General features: G+C 38.9%; 1 protein-coding gene, 2 non-coding genes and 1 pseudogene across 3 annotated transcripts in view; 1 reads left to right on the forward strand and 3 right to left on the reverse strand.

Annotated features, from left to right (window-relative positions):
• Positions 1–22,270, reverse strand: part of LOC144583214 (uncharacterized) — a 386,279-nt gene that overhangs the window by 88,346 nt on the left and 275,663 nt on the right. The window lies entirely within an intron of this gene.
• LOC144583209 (uncharacterized) lies at positions 2,238–6,089 on the reverse strand (annotated as a pseudogene).
• Positions 21,472–21,635, reverse strand: LOC140707951 (U1 spliceosomal RNA). Its single transcript, XR_012088080.1, has one exon. It is a non-coding gene; the product is annotated as a U1 spliceosomal RNA (small nuclear RNA).
• Positions 21,866–22,028, forward strand: LOC140707823 (U1 spliceosomal RNA). Its single transcript, XR_012088012.2, has one exon. It is a non-coding gene; the product is annotated as a U1 spliceosomal RNA (small nuclear RNA).

A 22,270-nucleotide genomic window follows, 5' to 3' on the forward strand; every position in this document is an offset into this window, starting at 1 on the left:
AAAGACCAACAGTGATGCACACTGTCTGACCAGGATAAAATAAAAAGAAGTTAAAAACAATATATTGAAGACCAGGGATAGGGACTTTAGTTGTGAGACTCACTGTCAAGTTAAACATAAGTAACACTGGTGACTCAACTCAGGTTTTTTTATGGTTGTTGTGGTTTTTGTTTTTTTTTTTTTGGCTCTTTGGCTGTGTTCTGAAGGTTGTTCTTCCTGACGTTTCACCAGTCTCTGTGGCTGGCATCTTCAGAGGAACAGTAGTAGGAACTCTGTCTATGCTACAGGACAGAGTTCCTACTCCTGTTTCTCTGAAGATGTCAGCCACAGAGACTGGCAAAACGTCAGGAAGCACAACCTTCAGAACACAGCCAAAGAGCCCGAAAAACCCATAACAACAATCAGATCCTGGCTGTGAAAGCCTTTGAGAATACATTTGTTTTTTCCCCCAGTGACTTGGACTCACTCATCCCCTCCTTTTTTTCTGGGGAATAGAGCTTTTTTAAAAAATATAGGCAGCCACCCCCACACAGCCACCCACCCTGACAGCCTACCCGCACCCCTTTCCTCTCCCTACCTGAGCCCCACCCCACCCCCACTGACACCAACTTACCTGAATGGCCGCTGCCAAAGTCTCTATCTGGTCTCCCAGCCACAGCATGCAAAAAGGGAGACTGGATGTCTTTTGCAAAGATGGTAGCTGAGGCTTCATTTAGGGTAGGGAAGCTGCAGCTGCCCTTTTTGCAAAGGGCAGTCTGGAGTCCCTGAAGGCAGCCTTTTAATAACCCCCCACAAATCGACAAATAACTTTGTTATTCGTCACCTCATGGGGCAAATTCGTGCTTCAACTTTTGAAGACACACAAAGCGGGACAAACTCGTCAAAATGGTGAGTCATCCCCATCTCTAATTGTAGACAAGAAGCTACTGTTAGGACAGAATATGAAGAGATAGAATGATTTCCTATAAGCAACAGTGTCATATAGATGTCATACAAAAAGCTGGACTTTATTTAGAGAAAGCAGGAGTGAAAATTGGTGGAAGAAACATGAATCGTTTAGGAAATACAGATGACACCATCTTACTTGAAGAAAGCAGCAATGACTTGAAATGACTTATGATGAAAGTGAAAGAGGAAAGTGCCAAGGAGGACTGCAGTGGAACATTAAAAAAATAAAAATCATAACTGCAAAAGAACTGCACAACCTTAATGCTGACAATGAAAAAGCTGAAGCTAAATATGTTTGTTTGTTTTGTTTCTTTGGATTTGCCCTGAGTTTTTTTATGTTGTTGTTGTTTAGTCGTTAGGTCATGTCCGGCTCATTGTGACCCCATGGACCACAGCACGCCAGGCCCTCCTGTCTTCCACTGCCTCCCGGAGTTGGGTCAAATTCATGTCGTTAGCTTCAGTGACACTGTCCAACCATCTCGTTCTCTGTCGTCCCCTTCTCTTGCCTTCACACTTTTCCAACATCAGTGTCTTTTCCAGGGAGTCTTCTCTTATGAGATGGCCAAAGTATTGGAGCCTCAGCTTCAGGATCTGTCCTTCCAGTGAGCATTTAGGCTTGATTTCCTTCAGAATGGATGGGTTTGTTCTCCTTGCAGTCCAGGGAACTCTCAAGAGTGTCCTCCAGCGCCACAATTCAAAAGCATCAATTCTTTGGTGGTCAGCCTTCTTTATGGTCCAGCTCTCACTTCCATATATTGCTACTAGACAAACTATAGTTTTGACTATGCGGACCTTTGTCGGCAAGGTGATGTCTCTGCTTTTTAAGATGCTGTTTAGGTTCCTCGTCGCTTTCCTCCCAAGAAGAAGGCATCTTTTTAATTTTGTGTCTGCTATCACCATCTGCAATGATCACAGAGCAAGAAGGTAAAATCTGTCACTGCTTCCATATTTTCCCTTTCTATTTGCCAGGAGGTGATGGGGCTAGTGGCCATGATGTTAGTTTCTTTGATGTTGAGCTTCAGACCATTTTTGCGCTCTCCTCTTTCACCCTCATTAAGAGGTTCTTTAGGTTCTCCTCCCTTTCTGCCATCAGAGTGGCATCATGTGCATATCTGAGGTTGTTGATATTTCTTCTGGCAATCTTAATTCTGGCTTCGGATTCATCCAGTCCAGCCTTTCATATAATGTATCCTGCATATAAGTTAAATAAGCAGGGAAACAATATACAGCCTTGTCATACTCCTTTCCCAATTTTGAACCAATCATTTGCTCCATAACCTAACTGTTACTTACTGTCCCACATATAGATTTCTCAGGAGATAGATAAGGTGGTCAAGCACTCCCATTTCTTTAAGAACTTGCCATAGTTTGTTGTGGTCCACACAGTCAAAGGCTTTTTGACTATGTGGACCACAACAAAGTCAATGAAGCAGAAGTAGATGTTTTTCTGGAACTCCATAATCCAGGACACGTGAGCAATTTGGTCTCTAGTTCCTCTGCCCCTTTGAAATCCAGCTTGTACTTCTGGGGGTTCTCGGTCCACATACTGCTGAAGCTTGTAGGACTTTGAGCATAACCTTGCTAGCATGTGAAATGAGTGCGATTCTATGGTAGTTGGAGCATTCTTTGGCACTTCCCTTCTTTGGGATTGGTATGTAGACTGATCTTTTCCAGTCCTCTGGCCACTGCTGAGTTTTCCAAACTTCCTGGCATATTGAGTGTAGCACCTCCATTGAATGCTGTCACCTCCACTGGTCTTGTTGTTAGTCATGCTTTCTGGCTCAAGGTCAGCAACCATACTATCTAGTTTGCCCAGGACATCCAGATCTTTCTGGTACAATTCCTCTGTGTATTCTTGCCACTTCTTCTTGATGTCTTCTGCTTCTGTAAGGTCCCTACCATTTTTGTCCTTTATCATGTCCATCTTTGCACAAAATGTTCCTTTAATATCTTCAATTTTCTTGAACAGGTCTCTGGTTTTTCCCTTTCTATTATTTTCTTCTATATCTTTGCACTGTTCATTAAAGAAGATCCTTTTGTCTCTCCTTGGTATTCTTTGGAAATCAGTTTTCAATTTTCTGTAACTTTCCCCATCTCCCTTGCATTTTGTTTCCCTTCTGTTCTCTGCTATTTGTAAGGCCTCGTTGCACAACCACTTTTCATTCAGATGGTTTTTGTTGCTGCCTCCTGTACAATGTCACGAGTCTCCATCCATAGTTCTTCAGGCGCTCTCTCCACCAAATCTAGTTCCTTAAATCTGTTCTTCTCTTCCACTGTGCATTCATAAGGGATTTGGTTTAGATTATACCTGACTAGCCCAGTGGTTTTTCCTACTTTCTTCAGTTTAAGCTTGAGTTAAGCTATATGAAGGTGATGATCAGAGCCACAATCAGCTCCAGGTCTTGTTTTTGCTGACTGTATAGAGCTTCTCCATCTTTGGTTGCAGAGAACATAATCAATCTGATCTTGGTATTGCCCATCTGGTGATGTCCATGTGTAGAGTTGCCTCTGGTGGTTTTTTAATACTGTAGTTCAATCATCAATCCAAATGGAGACTGCAGCCAAGAAATCATAAGACTGAGGCTCAGAAGGGCAGCAATGAAAGAGTTAGGAAGGACTATCAAATAGAAGAATGTGTCACTGGAGACCCAAGCCTAGATCATCCACAGTACCCTAGTCCCATTCACAATGCATGGGTGTGAAAACTGGACAGTGAAGGAGGCTGACAAGAAAAGAAAATGGATTCATTTGAATGATAGTGTTGGAGATGAATGTTGTGGATAACCTGGTTTGCCAGAAAGATGAACAAGTGAGTCCTCGACCAAATCAAGCATAGACTTTCTCTGGAGGCAAAAATGATGTAACCAAGGTGTTCCTACTTTGGGCTCATCATGAGAAAGCAAGATTCTCTGGAAAAGACAAAAATGCTAGGAAAATTTGAAGACAGCAGGAAAAGAGGAAAACCAAACATGAGAAGAATTATCTTCCTAAAACCCCCCACAGCTTTGAGTTTACAAGAGCTGAGCAGGACTGTTGAGGACAGAACATTTTGAAGATCATTCATTTGTTGGAGGTCACTTGGTGGCACACATCAACAAATTTCCAGCTAATTTCACAAGCCCTTGAAGATAAACACAACTATTTGTATACTGTCGTTGTGCTGGCTTGCTATCATGTCCTTTCTGTTACTCCCTTGAAAATTTCTGGGAAAAGTATGAATTTGTACCCACCTAATGCTGACAAAACTATATAGCGCCTCTTAGTTCAGTAGGCCTGTTCTCTCTCTCTCTCTCTCTCTCTCTCTCTCTCATGTCTTAAGTGGAGAATAAAAACAGTGTTTATCTCTCTTAAAGTACTATGTCCAGGTAAAGACAAATGTTGAACAGACATGTCCATATAAGGGTCTACAGCATGGGAACTGAAAAATCTAGAAATAAGATCGTACAAGGGGAAAAACTGTTTAAAAAGCCAAATATATTTCATCCTGATAAAATACAAGAGTTGCTGTCTTCAAGTATCTGAAGGGCTGTCATGTAGAACATGGAGCAAGCTTGTTTTCTGAGGACAGAACAAGCAACAGTGGAAGTTTTGAGAAAATAGATGGCAGCTAAACATTAGGAGAAAGCTCCTAAAGGTAAGAGTTGTTTGATAGTGGAGTAGCCTGACTTGGAGGTGGGTGGGCTTTCTGCTCTTGAAGGTATTTATGGATAGATAGCAAATATCAAGAAGACAGTTTGCCAGGGGTGCCTTACCTAAACTGATCTGTTCCCAGTATGATTGGCAAGATTTCCCTGGTTCTAAATTTTTATAATTTCCAGCCAGCATGTTGTTTGGCAATGATGAGAATTGCTATTCAATGAATCTGAAGTGTACAGACTTAGTAAGTGTCTTGTAACTGCAAGTGTTCATGCACTAGTGTGTAGGTGACTTTAAAATAGAGATGGGCTCAAACCGGAAAACCTGTGGTTTGTAATGGTTTGTGATTCGTGGGTAGCCACAAACAGTGAAGTACCATGAACTCCCCAAAAATGAACTGGTTCATGATTTCTTTTTTTGGTTTGTGCCAGGGGAGAACTGTCCCTCTGCCCCTCCCCCTGTCCTGATTACCTTTCTACTTTGTCTTGAAGCTGCTGCTGCTGCCACCATCATCCTGAGAGGCAGCAGACCTGCCTCCTTGCACATGCGCCTGCCACTCAGCTGGCAGGCTTTTTGCACAGGCAGAAAGCCCAGTTTCTGTGCAAGGATCCAGGCCTGCTGCCTATCAGGATGGAGGCAGCGGTGGCAGAGGAGGCGGTGGCAGCTTTATGAGAAGGTAAGGCAGTGACAGGGGAAGGGGATATGCGGGCATCCCGTTTTGCCAAAGCACAACAAAGTGTCAAGGGGGGAAAGGTTTGGCACAGTGATGGACAGCTCAGACATCTGTCCATCAGGTTAGAGATCTGGTGTGGGAGTCTATGACAGGACAGGAGGGGAGGAACCAATGGAATGAAAGGGGGAAAAGGACAGTTTGGGGACAATTAGGGCAGTTGGAGAGTTAGAGAGAAGAAGAGACAGAGATATAGAGAGAGTCTGAAAGCGTTAAGATAGACAGTTGAGTTAGGATTAGGACAAGGACTTGGAAAGTTGATGTATTTAAGAATTGAAGGAGTTAAAAGTAATAAGAAATAAAATAAATGGTTTGAATATTGTAACACCATGATTAAAGTGAATCTATATAAGTAAACCTATCTAAAGTCCAAAGCACGTTTAATGAATAAATACTATAAGAACATCCATGATTTTCCTCATATGTTTCACCTTCAAATTCTTAAATAAATATTGTTATAAGTGACAGCATTGATTCAGTATTCATCATTGGTACAAGTGAGGAGAATATCCTCTGGTAGCAGCGTAAAAAGAAAGAAAACAAAAAGTCATGCCCAAAGGTGAACCTGGGTGTTAGGGAAAACAAAGAGGGGAGTTGGTGTGCGACCGGCACTTTGTTTCATTTTGGCAAAATAAAATCCCCAGACCTAACCAAGAAAGAGGCCAGTTCGTGGTCTTTTCTGGTATGTGCCCATCTTTGCTTTCAAGTTGTCCTCCAGCTCTACAGTTCTGTGGATATAATCATCTTGCCCTGCCCTGGGTGCATAGTGCTCCATTGTGCATGTCTTCAAGCTTTCCCTGGCAACCAATTATTGTGTGCCTCCTTGCATGAACTTATGCCCAACTGGAACTGATGGGGCCAATCCCCAGTTTGTACAACTATATGGTGAAAGTCATGGGAACTAAGCAAAGGGAACATTTAACTCAGTCTGGAGTAAACAAAATATTAGCCAAAGATTCTCTGGCTGAAATCTAATAATAAGTCACAACCAGTTACTAGTTTAATGAACTGTGATCAGCCTTGGGTCCCAGCACATGGGAGAAATGTGGCAAATAAATAAATAAATAAATAAATAAATAAATAAATAAATAAATAAATAAATAAATAAATAAATAAATAAGAAAGATTCCATGGGGATTTGGTGAGTCAACACATCTGTAAATTCCATTGATTCAATGGGCCTCTCTTGTTGGTACTTACTATTGGAATTCAGCTTATAAGAGTTGCCAGTATTTAATCCAGAGATGTTGCTGAAACCTTTAAACATTTTAAGGGAATGAGAAAGGAGAAGGCCACTCTTGCTCTGTTCCTCCAACTTCTTTACCTTTCCTGCCTGAACAAGCAGGAACCAAGGGTTTACGAATGCCTCAGTTTATGTAATTTTCAGTTTACAAACTGAAATCCATAAAAAATAAAACCCCGGGTTATGTTGTTTTCTTTTCTTTTCTTTTCTTTCTTTTTTCTTTTTCTTTTCACACTACAAAAGGGTTTTCCCAGGGCACATTGCACCTATAGCACCACCCCTTTCGTAGTGCAATTGGTGTTTCGGTTTGCAAAATTTCCATACTACATAATGTTGCATAGAATGGCTCCGTTTTGCAAACCCAAGTATTACTCTACAAATGAAGGATGGGTTAAACAGGGAGATAATGGGATCAGAGGGGGAAATAAAAAGAATGAGAAAGTTGCATCCAGCGTCCAGGTTCAAAAAGTTACACACCCCATACTAGCACAGGTAGTCTCCAAAATACATCTCTGTGGCTTCTAAAGCCTGTGGCAGTTGTTCTATATTCTTCTATGTACATAGCACTGTGCATATGCAAGTCAATTTATTAAGTATCCCCAGCCTGTGTTAGTATCAATGAGGCTTGCTGTTTACTAAGGATCTTATCAAGAAGCTTACTTTGATGTAACTATTCAGCTTGAATACATAAAGATGAGTATCTACATTGGAGAGTGGATGTACTTATCAAAGAAGAGCATTCATTTCACACCTGAATAATTTCTTCCTTTGCTAACATGCATGTATTGATTTTCTTAAAATGTGGTGAAGGGCCTTGAAACAGATGCAGCCACTGTTGCACACACATCAAAAGAATACAAGATGGGGATGGGATTTATCCTCTTGTAGCCTGAAACATTTTAACTGGGTTTTTTTTAAAGCTTTATAGGCAACGCTACAAAATTAGATATAATCTGTGCTCATCCCACCTTTCACCCTTTGTCAGATGCTACCATACTCAAGTTGCATTAGATTCTCATTTTTATGAGTGATTGAGGCTAACAAACCTGTGACAGGATCTGCATTTAAGTTATGCTTTTCTATTTCTGAATATTTTGTAGATAATGTATTTTTGAGAGTGCTTACACTTGTAATTGCATTCAGGGTGGAAATAGGCAGATAATGTCAGTTCAAACTTGCTATAAACATCCAAAGACACTAGTGATATAAAAGAAACAGTGAATACCAGTTGCTTGGACAGGATTGGAATAAATACTTATTTTAGAAAAGAAGTCATGCCTCAGAACTCACTCTGTCAGCTTACCCTGCTCCGGTAAGATTGAGGGTGCAATCAGGCAGGGGAATACCTTGCATTTTGGACTGTCCATGGCACAAAGTGGAGCAAGCTACCGTATTTTTCGCACCATAAGACGCACTTTTTTCCCACAAAACAGGGGGTGGAAAGTCTGTGCGTCTTATGGAGTGAAGAAAACAGATTATATTTTCCTGTTTTCTTCTCCTAAAAAATTGGTGCGTCTTATGGAAAGGCGCGTCTTATGGAGCGAAAAATACGGTATTTCCTGGTGATCACACAATGAATGGGAGATCACAAATGAGTCTGACCTTGATCTGTGCCCATGCTGGACCTTTTAGGCTTAGCAGCAGAACTACTCTGTTTCTAACCCTGGGCTGGAACAGTTTGTCCATGGACAGAAGGAACAGAAGGATCATTTTAAGGGAAATAGCTCCCAGCAAAGTGACCTTTTCCAGTGTGATTAAATATGATCCTAGTCATAATCTTATATTCTTCTTTTAATACATTCCCAAGATAATGTCCTTTTAGAACCACCACATACACTGGTGTATGTATGTATGTATGTATGTATGTATGTATGTATGTATGTATGTATGTATGTATGTATGTATGTATGTATGTATGTATGTATGTATGTATGTATGTATGTATGTATGTATGTATGTATGTATGTATGTATGTATGTATGTATGTATGTAAACAGAATCCATCTAAAATAACTAGCAGAGTGTTGATCAAAAAAACGTATCAGTGTGGAAAAGAGTGGGAAGAGTCCTTTCATCCATGGCAAAGGAACACACGTTCCATTGCAGAAGAAGTGGTAAAAAAGAAAAAAAAGATGGTACCTAATACAATATGAATTAGAAGCTAAGCAGTTTTGTGCTATATCTTATTTTTGTTGTGATTGTATTTTTTAGATAACTTGATTCTAATTGTTCTTAATTTTATTTTGCACATCAAAGATCTATACAATGGGGCATATTGCTAAGCTGAACAATTAAATGGATAATGAGAAACCACAGTGGCAATTTGACACCTGAGATGGGGCATGGGAAAGGAAATCTAACCATCATGCACCAGGAAGGAACCTACATGTGCAGTATTGCAATCCCAGAGTCATGTTATCTTGCAGGAGTTAAAAAGAACTAAACTTATCATACAGGCATTCCTACATGCACCATTATAAACAATTATCACACATTTCTGCCATGTAAAGTTGTGCTCGTTTGTTTTGGTTTGTCTTCAAATAGGAATAGCTGAGACAAAAATTCCCCAACGGATGTATTGTTCTGTGCCATTGGGATACTTTTTCATCCAGCCAGTGTAGTATCTTGAGGCAAAAGCATGCCATGCCATTTTTTGGTAAACAGTGAGGCAGAAAAGGAGAAGTAGCATGCTCTGGTTGTCAAACAAGATAGCCCTCTTCAGACAAAACAGAAAATTCATAACTTTTGAATGTAGTGGAAAGTAAAATTGGCAGCTCTGCTGATCTTTACCTTTTACTACCTGCTTGGGTTTAGATACTGACTGAGAAACAAAGAAGCCATTTAAAACCTGAAGGCATAAGGGACTAGGAGTGAAGTAAATTCCAGTGCAGCTATTGTTACCTCTTTGCTTTATTATTTGGTATTGAAATGTGTAGCTGTCTACTGACTTGCCAACTTGTGTAATATCAAACCATCTCTATCCATCCCCCTCAGGCAAATTGAGACAGTCTTGTACAATATTAAAGGCAAATTAAAATGTACAGAAATGGCTATTTCACGGGAAAATACGAATCTGTATAGAAAGTCAGTCTGAAGCATTTTGCACTGATTTTTCTATTTATAAGTGCATCTGCATTACAAAATAGAAAAGGTGAACTTGTTGGAAGTTTGGATTGCAAAAATTATGTGAGTCATTAATTAGGAAACAATAGTTATCCAGATCAGAATTGAGGATACAAAATATTACATGTAACTACTGGCTTAATTAAAGTGTTGAAATAATACTGAGATGATGTTATGTGGCCCAATTATGTGAAAATATTATAATTTTAGTAGTTTGAGTAATCCAGCACTGCACAAAGAGGGAAGGGGTCAAAGCCATCATGCAGCTGTATAATTGATTTGATCCCTTTACCCCTCCACTTGCTAAGCTCCATTTAGATGTCTTAATTTTGGGTTAGAAAAGTGGTGGGTGTCTTATACATGGGGACATCTTATACAGTGGGGTCTCTACTTAAGAACGTCCCTACTTAAGAACAATCCAATTTAAGAACAGCTCCATTTGCTAAATTTTGCTTCTACTTGAGAACAGAAATCCAAGATAAGAACAGGAAAAAAAACCTTTCCTGCTCTTTTTTTAACCTTAGGTCATCTTAGGTTAAAAAAAAATTCTCCCCCTAGTGGTAGAGTATGTATTAACCAGCTTTGCATTAGTTCCTATGGGAACTAATGCTTCAATGTACAAACGCACCTCTACATAACAAAAAAAACAGCCAGAACGGATTAATTGGTTTTCAGTCCATTCCTATGGGAAATTTTGCTTCAACTTAAGAACGTTTCAACTTAAGAACACCATTCCAAAACAGATTAAGTTCTTAAGTAGAGGTTCCACTGTAGTTTCTATGGACGGAAAAGAGCAGATACGGATTAAATGGTTTTCAATGCATTCCTATGGGAAATGCAGATTCAACATAAGAACTTTTCAATTTGAGAACCACCTTCCAATACGGATTAAGTACTTAAGTAGAGTCCCCACTGTACAATGAAAAATATGGCACTTAGAAACAAGGCCCAATGTGCTCACTGCTACTTAACTGTCTTCTGAATGCAGAGCTATATACAGGCTTCATTTCCTTGTCTTATATATAAAAAAGTTAAAACTCACAATTTTCCCTCTGATGGCAACCTCTCAACCTTGACCAGCCAAGAGGCATTTAATTTGAGAACTAATAGATTTGTTCATATATTCAATAAAAAGATTAACCTTAACCCATGAATAGAGGGAGTGCATCTTAGCTGTTGCTTGTGGAGAGCTAAATCTTAAGAAGAAAAACACAATCTGTCTGTGGGGGCTTCCTGATTCCCAAATTCTCAAATTGCATGGAAATACCCACAGGCAGGGATTGCTCTCTAGGATGAAGGGGGCAGGATGGGTTAAGATTAGCCCTTTTACTGAATGCCTGAATAATTTAAGGGATGGAAAGAGAGAGATTGGCATGTTTCTTCTCATTGAGAATATGCTTCAATGTGATTTCCTGAACTCAGTGCATTGTCTTTTCTAGTATGCCAGAGGTTGGACATGTGAAAAAGTTCAAACATTTTAAATTGGTATAATTTGATCAGGTGTGGTAAGAGGAAGGAAAGCATGTGTAAGGACTTAGCCCATTAAAAAATTTAATTGCAATGGTTGCCAAAGTTTTTTTAATCCTAGATACTCAAACTACTAGAATTATATATCTTCAAATAATTGGGCCACATGACATCATTTCAGCATTATTTCAACATTTAAAATAAACCAGTAGTTAGCATCATTTACCACTAAATCTAAAAGGACTTACTTCACAACGGACATGCATAAAACTGTACTGCTGATTAACATTACGTGTTGTAGCTTTCCTCCACAATGCATTTAACTTCTGACACAGAAACTCTCTTAAACTCATAGAGAGGAGGGAATGATTCCAAGAATGATGGAAGTGCAATTATCATTTCTCACCTTCTATAAAAATATAGCCTTCTTATCATTGCTAAATTAGAAATGATTTGTTGCTAAGTTATTAGGTCCAGAATGTTAACAGTTAATAAGTCCTCTTTCTATTATGTTCAATCCTCTATCTTCCTATAACTGAATAAATGTCTGTCTATTGAATTATAGTCCATGCATGTGAAGAAGTGGGATGCAGTCCATGAAAGCTCGTGCCAAATAACACTTGTTATTCTTTAAAATGCCTCAAGACTGTTGTTTTGGTGGCAACAGACTGAAACGGCTGCCTCTTTGAAAAATGGTTTTTTTTGCTGGAAACCGCACTGCAAAACATGGCCTTCCATATAAAACATACAGCATAATTTGTAGCTCATTATAGTTCTGTCATTACTGAGCATTTAAACAATATATCAATATCTCATTGATCAATAACATAGACTTGCTTCAGATGCTTTGTCTAATCAACCATGGTCCAAAAAGCTTGTGCCCATATTTGTCTTCTTCTCTTCTAAAATGTCCAGTTTAATGCCAGTCAGATATGTTCCAAAGATTTTTCAAAGCTGTTTGCTATGGCATCAAAACTAGGGAAGAGCATTTTGAGTACCTGTTACAGGCGAGAATCACAATCCATGTTTAGATCCACTTTGAGATCCTGGTTTCCATGGCTTCCACTTTCAGAGGTCATGTCAAACTGTGGTTTGAGTTTGATAAATGAGAACTTTTAGTCATATGCTGAGCTGAAAAAGAAGAAGGTAAGATGAAATGGCATGAAGGCACAACACAAATTCCTAATCCAAACAATTCATGGCATATTGTACTGCAAATGGCATATAACAGACCATACCCTCCTAATAAAACATAACAGGAAATGAAAAATATTTTTCCAATTTCATTTTAAATCAAGCTAGTAACTAATCCAAACATGACACTTTTTTGAGACATTCTCCTTAAACCCAGTATACACTTGTCTTAGATATTATTTCCAAGGCCCACAGCATGATTCTCACTATCTTCAGTAAGGTTACATTACTTACACAATCAGATAATTTTAACAGCTGTTGAACTCACCACAGCATATTTTATTATAATTGCATAAGAATGCAGCTATGGTATTGTGCAGCAGAACAAATCAACATTATACAAAGCAATAGGGGCTGCCCAACCAATTTTGAAATCAGATTTGCACCAAATTTGGCATACCTGTAGCAAACAGTTTGCTTTTGCTCCATGCCAAATTTGAGGAAGTTTGGACAAAGGCTGTAGGAGCTGAAAAACTTATCTTCAAAAAAGGCCTTTCTGATGGGAAAAACAGTGATTTTGTTGTAACACTGAACATGCACAGTACAAGCTTGCTAATAAGACTTTTGTAAAATGATACATTGTATTCATTTGTTAGTGGAGGAGGGAGGTATTTGAAGAGTTGTAGGGCTAAAAAAGTCAAAGAAATAGATAAGTTTTCTTTAAATAATTTTTAAAAACAGGTTTAATTTTTAAAAAGTAATGGATTGACAGTCTTCCAGAAGGGGGGACATTTTGCTATGTATCTTCAAGGATTTAACATACAGTTTTGTAAGGGACGTGGTGGCGCTGCGGGTTAAATCGCAGAAGCCTCTGTGCTGCAAGGTCAGAAGACCTTCAGTTGTAAGATCGAATTCACATGATGGAGTGAGCCCCCGTCACTTGTCCCAGCTCCCGCCAACCTAGCGGTTCAAAAGCATGAAAAATGCAAAATGTGAGTAGATAAATAGGTACCACCACGGTGGGAAGGTAATGGCATTCCGTGTTTAGTCGCGCTGGCCACGTGACCATGGAAGATTGTCTTTGGACAAATGGGTTGGAAATGGGGATGAGCACCACCCCCTAGAGTCAGACACGACTGGACAAATTGTCAAGGAGAACCTTTACCTTTACCTTTTGTAAGATATACTGGAAATATTTTCCTTGCATTAGGGAAAAAAGGAGTTGTGTTTTGTTCTAGTACTTTCAGTAAACATTACCTCAAGATTTAAGACCAGTCTCTTCACATAGGTTATCAAAGGGAAAATAATTTCCACCTCTGGGGTAATCAGAACTTTTGACCCTGTCGATCAGGATCAAATTAGCTGCCTCTTAGCTGATTTTTAAATTCTTTCCTGGCTAAACAGGTTCATGGGGTTCATGGTTGCAAGTGGATTCTGTGTCTAGTTGTGAAAATGTAGATACAAACATTTTAAAAAATTTTAAAACACAAATTTTATAAAATATATTTTAAAAAAGAATAGAGAATAACTATTGAGCTAACTTGTTCAAGATGTGAAATTACAGTTTTACTGCATTTTTGCTTTGTGGCTAAGGGTAGTCTTACTTGTTGTTAGCGGAACTCTGGCACCTCTGTTCACTCATAGTCTCAGCCTTTCCACCCATCTTATCACTATACAATTGTTTGGTAACTTAAAAAAAAGAACTTCAAGGATGTCATGTGCCATCAAGTCACTTCTGATGTGTCGTGACTGCATCAGTCAGTGAGCCTGAAACTGTTCTACCATGGAAGCCCCATATGAGGAGCTGCAGTCTTTCAAATCAATATATAGGTGTAGTAGTACGCTCAGTTCATTCTAGATTTCCAGCTTCTCAACAATGTATGTCTATGTGGCAAATGATGTATGTGTGAGGGTCATTGATAGTTATTTCCTATTACAACAGGGATGGGCAAAGAGGAATCCTCCAGATATTACAGCGCTACAGTTCCCATCAATCTTAGCCATTGGAAAATATTTCCAGAATGCTAGTGAAGGCTTTTATTTTAACTTAAATTTCCTTCATTTGCTGCTAAGTTTATAATAATTGTTTTATTCTACTGCATCATCAATCTAAGTAATGCCATGCCTTGATTTGCTTCTAGCTTTGTATATAAGCCTGATATTATCCAAATGTCACCATAAACAGATGTTAGAAGTTCAATCAATATGCAGGCTTTAAAATGCCATGTCTTTTGCTCGTGCTTGTAGGATAATCATAGTTGATTTGCTCTATAGTTATTTCTTTTTACTTGATTTGGGGGCTGGATACCTTAGAACACCATTTTAATTTTAGACCTCTGAAATCTTGAAAGTCGTAGGGCTTCTGAAAATACTTTCTGCTCAGAAAGTTCATTTCATACTCATACATCAAAACCGCTAAAAAGCAGAACTGCTAAGCTTCTGCAGATCAACAGCACCTCTCAATAAGGAAATGAAAGGCTTTTTTTAATTTCCCAAACCTTTGCAAGCATCAATTGCATGTATTTGGTACTGCATAGAGCTTAAACGTATAAATATATAAGTTTATTGTCAACATAGGAAAAAAGTAAACTCCTTAAAGTATAAAATATTTATTGAAAATAATAGGATACCCAGAAAGCAAAGCAGAAGGTCTCCTGGTGAGTTCAGATGTATCAACAAATTTCTCTAAGGCATGAATTTTTCTGTAAAGAATTATAGGAAGGAAACAGTATAAAGTGGAAAAATCTGTTCTGGAATAAAATATTAAAAGGAAAGTTGTTGTAAGCTTTCTTTCTGGCAGATTATTAAATGGACTCCGTAAAAGCCACCTTTAACAACAAATACTTTTCTTATTTCTTCAGTTCTCCAATTGCCCATGGAAAACTCCATCTACCAAGAATTAGGATAAAAATATACTTTAAGAAACTAGGTAATTAAGGCTTTTTCCTTTCCCATCCATAAGAGATATATTTCCTGTTATTGTTATGTGCTGTCAAGTGTCTTCCAACGTATGGTGGCTATGAATCAGTAACCCCCAAAAGGTCGTCATTAACAGCCTTGCTCAGGTCTTGCAAATTAAAGGTCCTTTATTGAATCAATATGCCTCATGACTTCCTACTGCCTTTACCTTTTCCCAACATCATTGTCTTTTTTGGTAGATCTTGAAATACATTTTTTCCTTCAAAACACTATGAGCTAAATGTCGTCTCACAGAGAGTAAAGCCATTGAAGAAAAGAGACTTACATAAATGCTGCCCCATTCATCCAGTGAGTCTACTTTAACTGAGATTAAAAATTGGATTTAGTTCCATGTAAACTCTGCTTTTTTGACCATAATATGCTTATTTATTTTACTATAAGGTGTCTTGGATTCATAAGCACATCCACATTTAACCACTGAGATTGTATTCTATGATATCAAATAGCAAGATACTTTGGACTGATATGAGTATTTAAAGAACCAGTATGGTGTACTGGATAGTGTTTCAGACTACAACTCAGGAGAACTGGGTTTAAGTCCCTGCTCAGCCATAGAAATACTAGGTGGTGGCAATGTTCAACTATGCCTTGAACATCTCATATACCTCAAACGTTCTATTACAATTTGCACAGGTCAGAAGTGACTTGACAGTATGTAACAAAAAGAAGTGAATTTGAGACAATTTACATAATGGTCTGGAAAACAATGAGTGTGATGGCTTCAGGTTTTGTAACAAATTGTCAGTTTTTATCTATTCATTTCTGAATTTGAATAAAATAATTCCTATAATTTCACCATCTTAGAAATGTCATTAAGTTTAGGGACATAGCGTGTGAAGTTATAGAAATTAATTTTATTCCTTATAATTCAAAAAGGCTAAGACAATTAAATTAAATGATAAAAAACAAAAATAGTGACTCTTTAGTAGAGGACTTGGAGTCTGCCTATTTATATTAGAGTTCCTATGCCAGTTAACACCTGTGATAGAGCAAAAGGCCATTGACCTTATTCAGTCCTGAAGTGAAAGAACTTCTCTACTTGGCTAGTTGTTTTTAGCAGTCTCATGCTGAACTCCCCCTTCTTTGAAGGTCAAAAGAAGCAGGGCTTAATAGAAGCCTGCACAACTGGTGACCACGTGAAGACATCTCTCATGACATACGTCACGGCCTGCCAGGATAAAAATCACCTTGTTTTTGCAGTTCCAGAAACGCAGCAGGAACGTGAAGCTCCTGGCTCAATTGTCCTAGTTGAGATTGTGGAGAACAGCAGTAGATTGCTTAGATAAGAAGCAGCAGGAGTGGCCTGTGCAATTTATGTAATTATTACCTTGTTCTTGAAATAGCCAAATTCAATTAAACGCCTGAACAACATTATAGCAAGAGCAATTAACCCTGTGGTGCTTCATTGAAGAAAAGCTTTTAATTGGTGGCTTAGCCTGTTTACCTAATATCATTCAAAAATGCTTAATAGTTAGGGTTGCTTATACCCTTTGGTATAATTCAATATATCAAATAATGTGAAATATCTGTTATCAGTCTTTCTATATAAACAAAATCAGCAACAAATGTTGATTTTACCTCAGTTTATTTTTATGTTATATGTAAACACACTCTAGATGGGTGGTATATAAATCTAATTTAAAAAAATAATGAATAAATACCAATTTTTGTCCTCTTGGATACATTTTACCTGATGATACTGGAAATGTCTTGATTTAACATTCTCTGTTTTGATGTGTCAGTCCCTAAGGCTGTAGCAGCTGTCTGTGGTTTTTCTTTTCTTTTTAATGAAATAAATAAATGGTCAAATTTCATTTTCAATAATAGAAATTCATTTCAAACACTGAAAAAAGAATATATTTCTTTTTCTTCTAAGCAATCATATACAGTGGTGCCTCGACTTACGACCATAATCTGTTCCAGAAGATGGATGGAACTCGAAATTATTGTAAATTGAAGCACCATTTTCCATTGGAATCCATTGGAACGTGATTAATCCCTTCAAGAAAAAAACTCAAAAAAATAACCCACTGCAAGCCCCAAAGGAACACACTGGGGCTGAAAAAAAAAAAAAACCCTCACAAAAAAACAGCAACCAAAAATAAACCAGGGAGCAAGCCCCCAAAGGCACTGGGACTTAAAAAAAAAACACAAACAAACAAAAACAAACCAAAATAAACCACAGAGCAAGCCCCGAAGGAGCTGGGGCTTTAAAATAAATAATAAACCATGGAGCTAGCCCTGAAGGTACTGTGGTTGCAAAAGTAAGTAAGTAAATAAATAAATCATGGAGCAAGCTTCAAAGGTGCTGGGGCTGCAAAAAAATCACCAAAAAATAAAACAACAACACAGCACAGAAACATAACCCCCCCAGCTCAAACCCATCCTGCAAAACCCACCCAGAACAGGCAGTTTTTAAAAAGCGGAAAGCAGCATCTTACCTTACCAGGCAGTCAGAGGCCTCCCTGAAAACGCACACACTCTCACTCAGAAGCAGAAGCCGGGCAGTCCCAAGCCTCCTCCGATCGCACACTGTCTAACCACTGGGGCAAAAGAGCTAAAAAGAATCAGCTTCTTCACCACCAACAGCTAGCAATTTGAATTCCCCGCCTTTTTTCCCCTGTCTTTTTTTTTTTTTTGGTGGTAACTAGAAGCTCTGGCTGCAAGTCAAAGCAAAATTTTGCGGCCGGAGCTGGTGCTAACTCGAAATGGTCATAAGTCGGGACATTCGTAAGTCGAGCACCAGTGTATGTGTCCACTTGGAAGGCCAACTTTAATGGCATTGCTAGTGCCAACTAGCAGAGACTGATCCTCAACTGTTGAGTGATCAATCAAAAGTTATGCAAATCACATTGATTTAATAGGTATACTCAAGTCAGATCTGTAAGTAGTATTCAGGTTACTGAGCTCAGGGGCCTTTCTCCTGGATAAATGTATTAGCAGTCTTAAGGTGCTGCTGGGATAATGTCAATTTAATTCAACACAACTTCTTTCTGAGTTGTCTACATTGGATTTGGACTATTAGTCATCCAGTAGTATTACTGCATGTGCAACACAACCAATGAGTAATTACTCTGAGAGTCTTAATTACTTCTCTCAGAGGTATTAATTAATTTGCAGAAAACTCTTTTGCAGAATTGATTGTTGCCCCTAATTACAATTTGAAGATATGTACATCTGTGTCCTATTTATCAAACATATGAAACAAGGATATGAGACAAGAAGGTGCCAACCAGTATGGCAATACAGTATGTTGAAGATATAGGGTTAAATTCTGATTGAGATAGTCATGTTTGAACTCATTGGCAGATGTTTCCCATGACTAACTTAAATCTGTCAAATTCAATGGGATTACAATATAGGTGAAACCAAATATTATGTGTTCAAATAGAAAATGACTCTGCAGAGGGCTCATATGAATTTATTTTACAGCTTTCAAAGTCCATCCAACTTACTATGAAGCAAAAAGAGCTTTCTGGCATTATTCAGTCTAAAAAAAATAAGATAGCTGTCATAGCATTTATTGTAGAAAGCAACAAGTAATGTATTAGAATTTCTTAGCCCATATTCAGAACCCTGTGGACTTTTTCTGTGTGGAAACAAAATTCTGCATGCTTATAGCTAGTTGGATGTGGAACAATATGTGTAAAACAGTAGTGCATATAAGGTTTCCTATTCAGTTTAGCAGGTACTCCTATATATGAATTTCTTAAAAACTAATATACTGGTGATTAATGTTATGGAATGGCGAAAAAGCTGTTTGTTCTTTCGCTGTGTGAAACAGGTGACTACAGAGATTGTAGCTTTTTGAAATATACCTTTGCCTTCACAGTCTTAGCTGTTCCATTTATGTGGATTAGAGTAATCAAGTATTACTACCACTTAAAACCAAGCATAGTCTATTAAATCAAATCTAAAAACTAAGGTGAAAATTAAATAAATATACTTGATCAGATCCAGAGACAACTCATCAGAAGTGGAAGGCTGTTTTCACTAGTGGAAATATATTTTTCAATTTAGTAGAAGAATCTTGCACCAGAAAACAAAACTATAATCCAGCAGGTTTTTATTAGCACCAGAAGTCATTGCATGAAGTCATTGTCAAATGTCTCAAGATTAGAGATGAGCACAAAACTCAAAAATGGTGGTTTGTGGTGGTTCATGGTTTGTGGCTGTCCACAAACCACAAACCAGCCAAATTTTAAAACAAACCATGAACTATTTTTTAAGGTTCATGCCTGGGGGAGGGGAAACTAAACCTCCACTCTCACTGTCTGCCCCTTCCCATTGCCCCATCACCTCCTTACCTAGTCCTGCTACCTTCTCATCCAATACTCCAAATGGGTGATCCAGCACCGCACAGCACTGGATCACGTATCTGAAGCCCCACCTCCTTCCCACTGCTGATAGATGGGGGCATTCACAGAGACTGCAGGCCCCACTCCTGGAAGGGAAGCCAGGCCTACTGTGACTCAAGATGGCAGAGGACAAAGAGGAGGAGGAGGCAACAGGACCAGGCAGGGAGGTGACAGCAACAATGGGAAGGGGGTGGGGACTAGGCTATGGAGGCAGGGGAAAACAAACCAGGAAGTTTATTAAATCATAAAACATGTTTGTGGTTCAGGTCAGTTCAGGTTCATTGGTTCTGATGAACCCAAACCCACAAACAAGCAATTTTAAACAAACTTCCTGATTCGTCTTTTAATTTTATGCCCATCTCTACTCAAAATGCATGCTAATACAAGGCTTTACACAGTTTCTCTTACAAAATTTGGTACAACATCACAGGATGCATGTTCACCCTATGCTTGTGTTTTTCAGAGCTTTTTGCTAGCTGTGGTAAAAACAGTTTTCAGAGCAGTGAAACAATTAGAAATACTTGCAGATCTTCAAATCAAATCATTATTTCATTTCATTTCATTTTATTGTATTACAGAACAGGAAGCATATTTTCTAGCCTCAGGTGAGGGAAACTCTTGGAAAATTCCTGTTGCTTCTAGGAATTGTGTTGTGTATACACTTCTATTTTTAAAAAGGAATTTGTTTGGGGGCAGTTCATCTATTTATTACTTTCTTTTCCATTAAAATTGTGCTCAAGGCAGCATACATGGTAATACAGATTCACTTTAATGGAAAGAAAAGTAATTCCAATTTTGGTAATTTGAAGGCATCATTTCAAAAAAAACGAATTGGCTGTATTATCATCTATTATCATTTTGATAAGGTTCATTTTTTAAAAATTGCTTTAGTGGAGATTAGTAACAGTTATTACAGCAACATCTTTCTGTCATTCTTCTTCTTTTTGCAGATTACATTGTAATTATTATTTCTAAGTTCTAAGAAGGAAGGAAGGAAGGAAGGAAGGAAGGAAGGAAGGAAGGAAGGAAGGAAGGAAGGAAGGAAGGACGGACGGACGGAAGGACGGAAGGACGGAAGGACGGAAGGACGGAAAGGCAGGCTTGAGCAAGTTCTTGCATAGTTTGTGGTTTTTGAAGTGGTAGCTGTGTTAGTCTGTGCACACATATCAACAAGAAACATAAAGCAAAGCTAAACCAAGGGGGGATAGAGAAAGAAGATAAAGTGACTTCAAAGAATGTCAGTGTATTGAGGGTTAGAGGTAGTGTTACACCTAATGTGAACCTCTTATATTTCCTGAAGTCACTAAGAATGCCAGTATCCCACTTCTGCTTCCTGCTATCATGGTTCACAGGAAAATCATATACAGTGGTGCCTCACAAGATGATTTAATTCATTCCGTGGAAATTGCTGTCTTGCGAAAACATCGTCTTGTGAAACGCAGTTCCCCATAGGAATGCATTGAAATCTATTTAATGCGTTCCAACGGAGAGAAAAATCACTGTCTTGCGAAAATTGTCCATAGAAAATATCATCTTGCAAAACACAGTTCTCCATACAAAAGCATTAAAATCTACCATATTGGGGAAAAGCAATCCCCTCACCTGCACCGCCTTTGGAAATGCAGTGGGTGTCAGATAGCCTTTCCCCCTCTTTCTCTCTCTAGCAGCAAAGAAAGAGGGTGAAAGGAATCAAAGCAGCCCCCTGGCTCCTGATAATGGTGACTCCTTTTGCCCTGTTTCTTTACCACTGGGGAGGAAAAGAGGGAGAATGCAATAGAAGACATCACCAGGGCTTGCTGCCTTTGCAATGGGTCCTGATGAGGGAAAAAGAGATGAAAAGGATTCTAGAAAGACCTGGGAAATCACAAATGTAATCCCCCATTAACACAAATTATGCAGTTGAGTTCCCCACATTTGGGGAAATCATAGGGATCAGCACACCTGAAGTGCAATGGATGAGCCTCACCCTGGGAAAACCACTTTCATGACCATGGTATTTCCCCTGCAAGGTATGAGTTGGAATGGCCCTTATGCTAATACCTGTGCAATAGAGGATTGTGGGAGGAACACCAAGCCCCTGACAGGGGTCCCGCAGGGCACCCCAAAACATTGAGGAGCTCTCTTGGCCTCTGGTGGGACTGAGGCTGTGCAGCCCTGTACTGAGTGGGAGGTGAAGCCAGGGGGTCACCATGCCTTGGGGGGGAGGTCACGGGACAGAAGGGAGTTGGAGTTGCAAGGGCCATTCCAACTCATACCTTACAGGGGAAATACCATGTCATAAAAGTGGTTTTCCCAGGGTAAGGCTCATACATTGCACTTCGGGTGTGCTGATCTCTATGATTTCCCCAAATGTGGGGAACTCAATTGCATAATTTGTGTTAATGGGGGATTACATTAGTGATTTCCCTGGTGTTTTTAAAATCTCTTTGCCCTTTAGTTCCTGGCTGTTTTCACCATCCTCTACCATTTAAATTTGCAGCCATAATGCCATTGACAATGCTTTGCAAGATGGTTCCCCCCCCCGGAACACGTTAATTCCATAAGACCTACTTTTTTATCCCAAAAAAGTAGGGGAGAAAGTGTATGCTACTGGCTTTCCAGGAGGCAGACCCTGGAAAGCCAGCAGCATACACTTTCTCCCCCACTTTTTTG

The sequence above is a fragment of the Pogona vitticeps genome, chromosome 5 (assembly GCF_051106095.1).
Source record: "Pogona vitticeps strain Pit_001003342236 chromosome 5, PviZW2.1, whole genome shotgun sequence".
In the NCBI taxonomy this organism is placed as follows: Eukaryota; Metazoa; Chordata; class Lepidosauria; order Squamata; family Agamidae; genus Pogona; species Pogona vitticeps.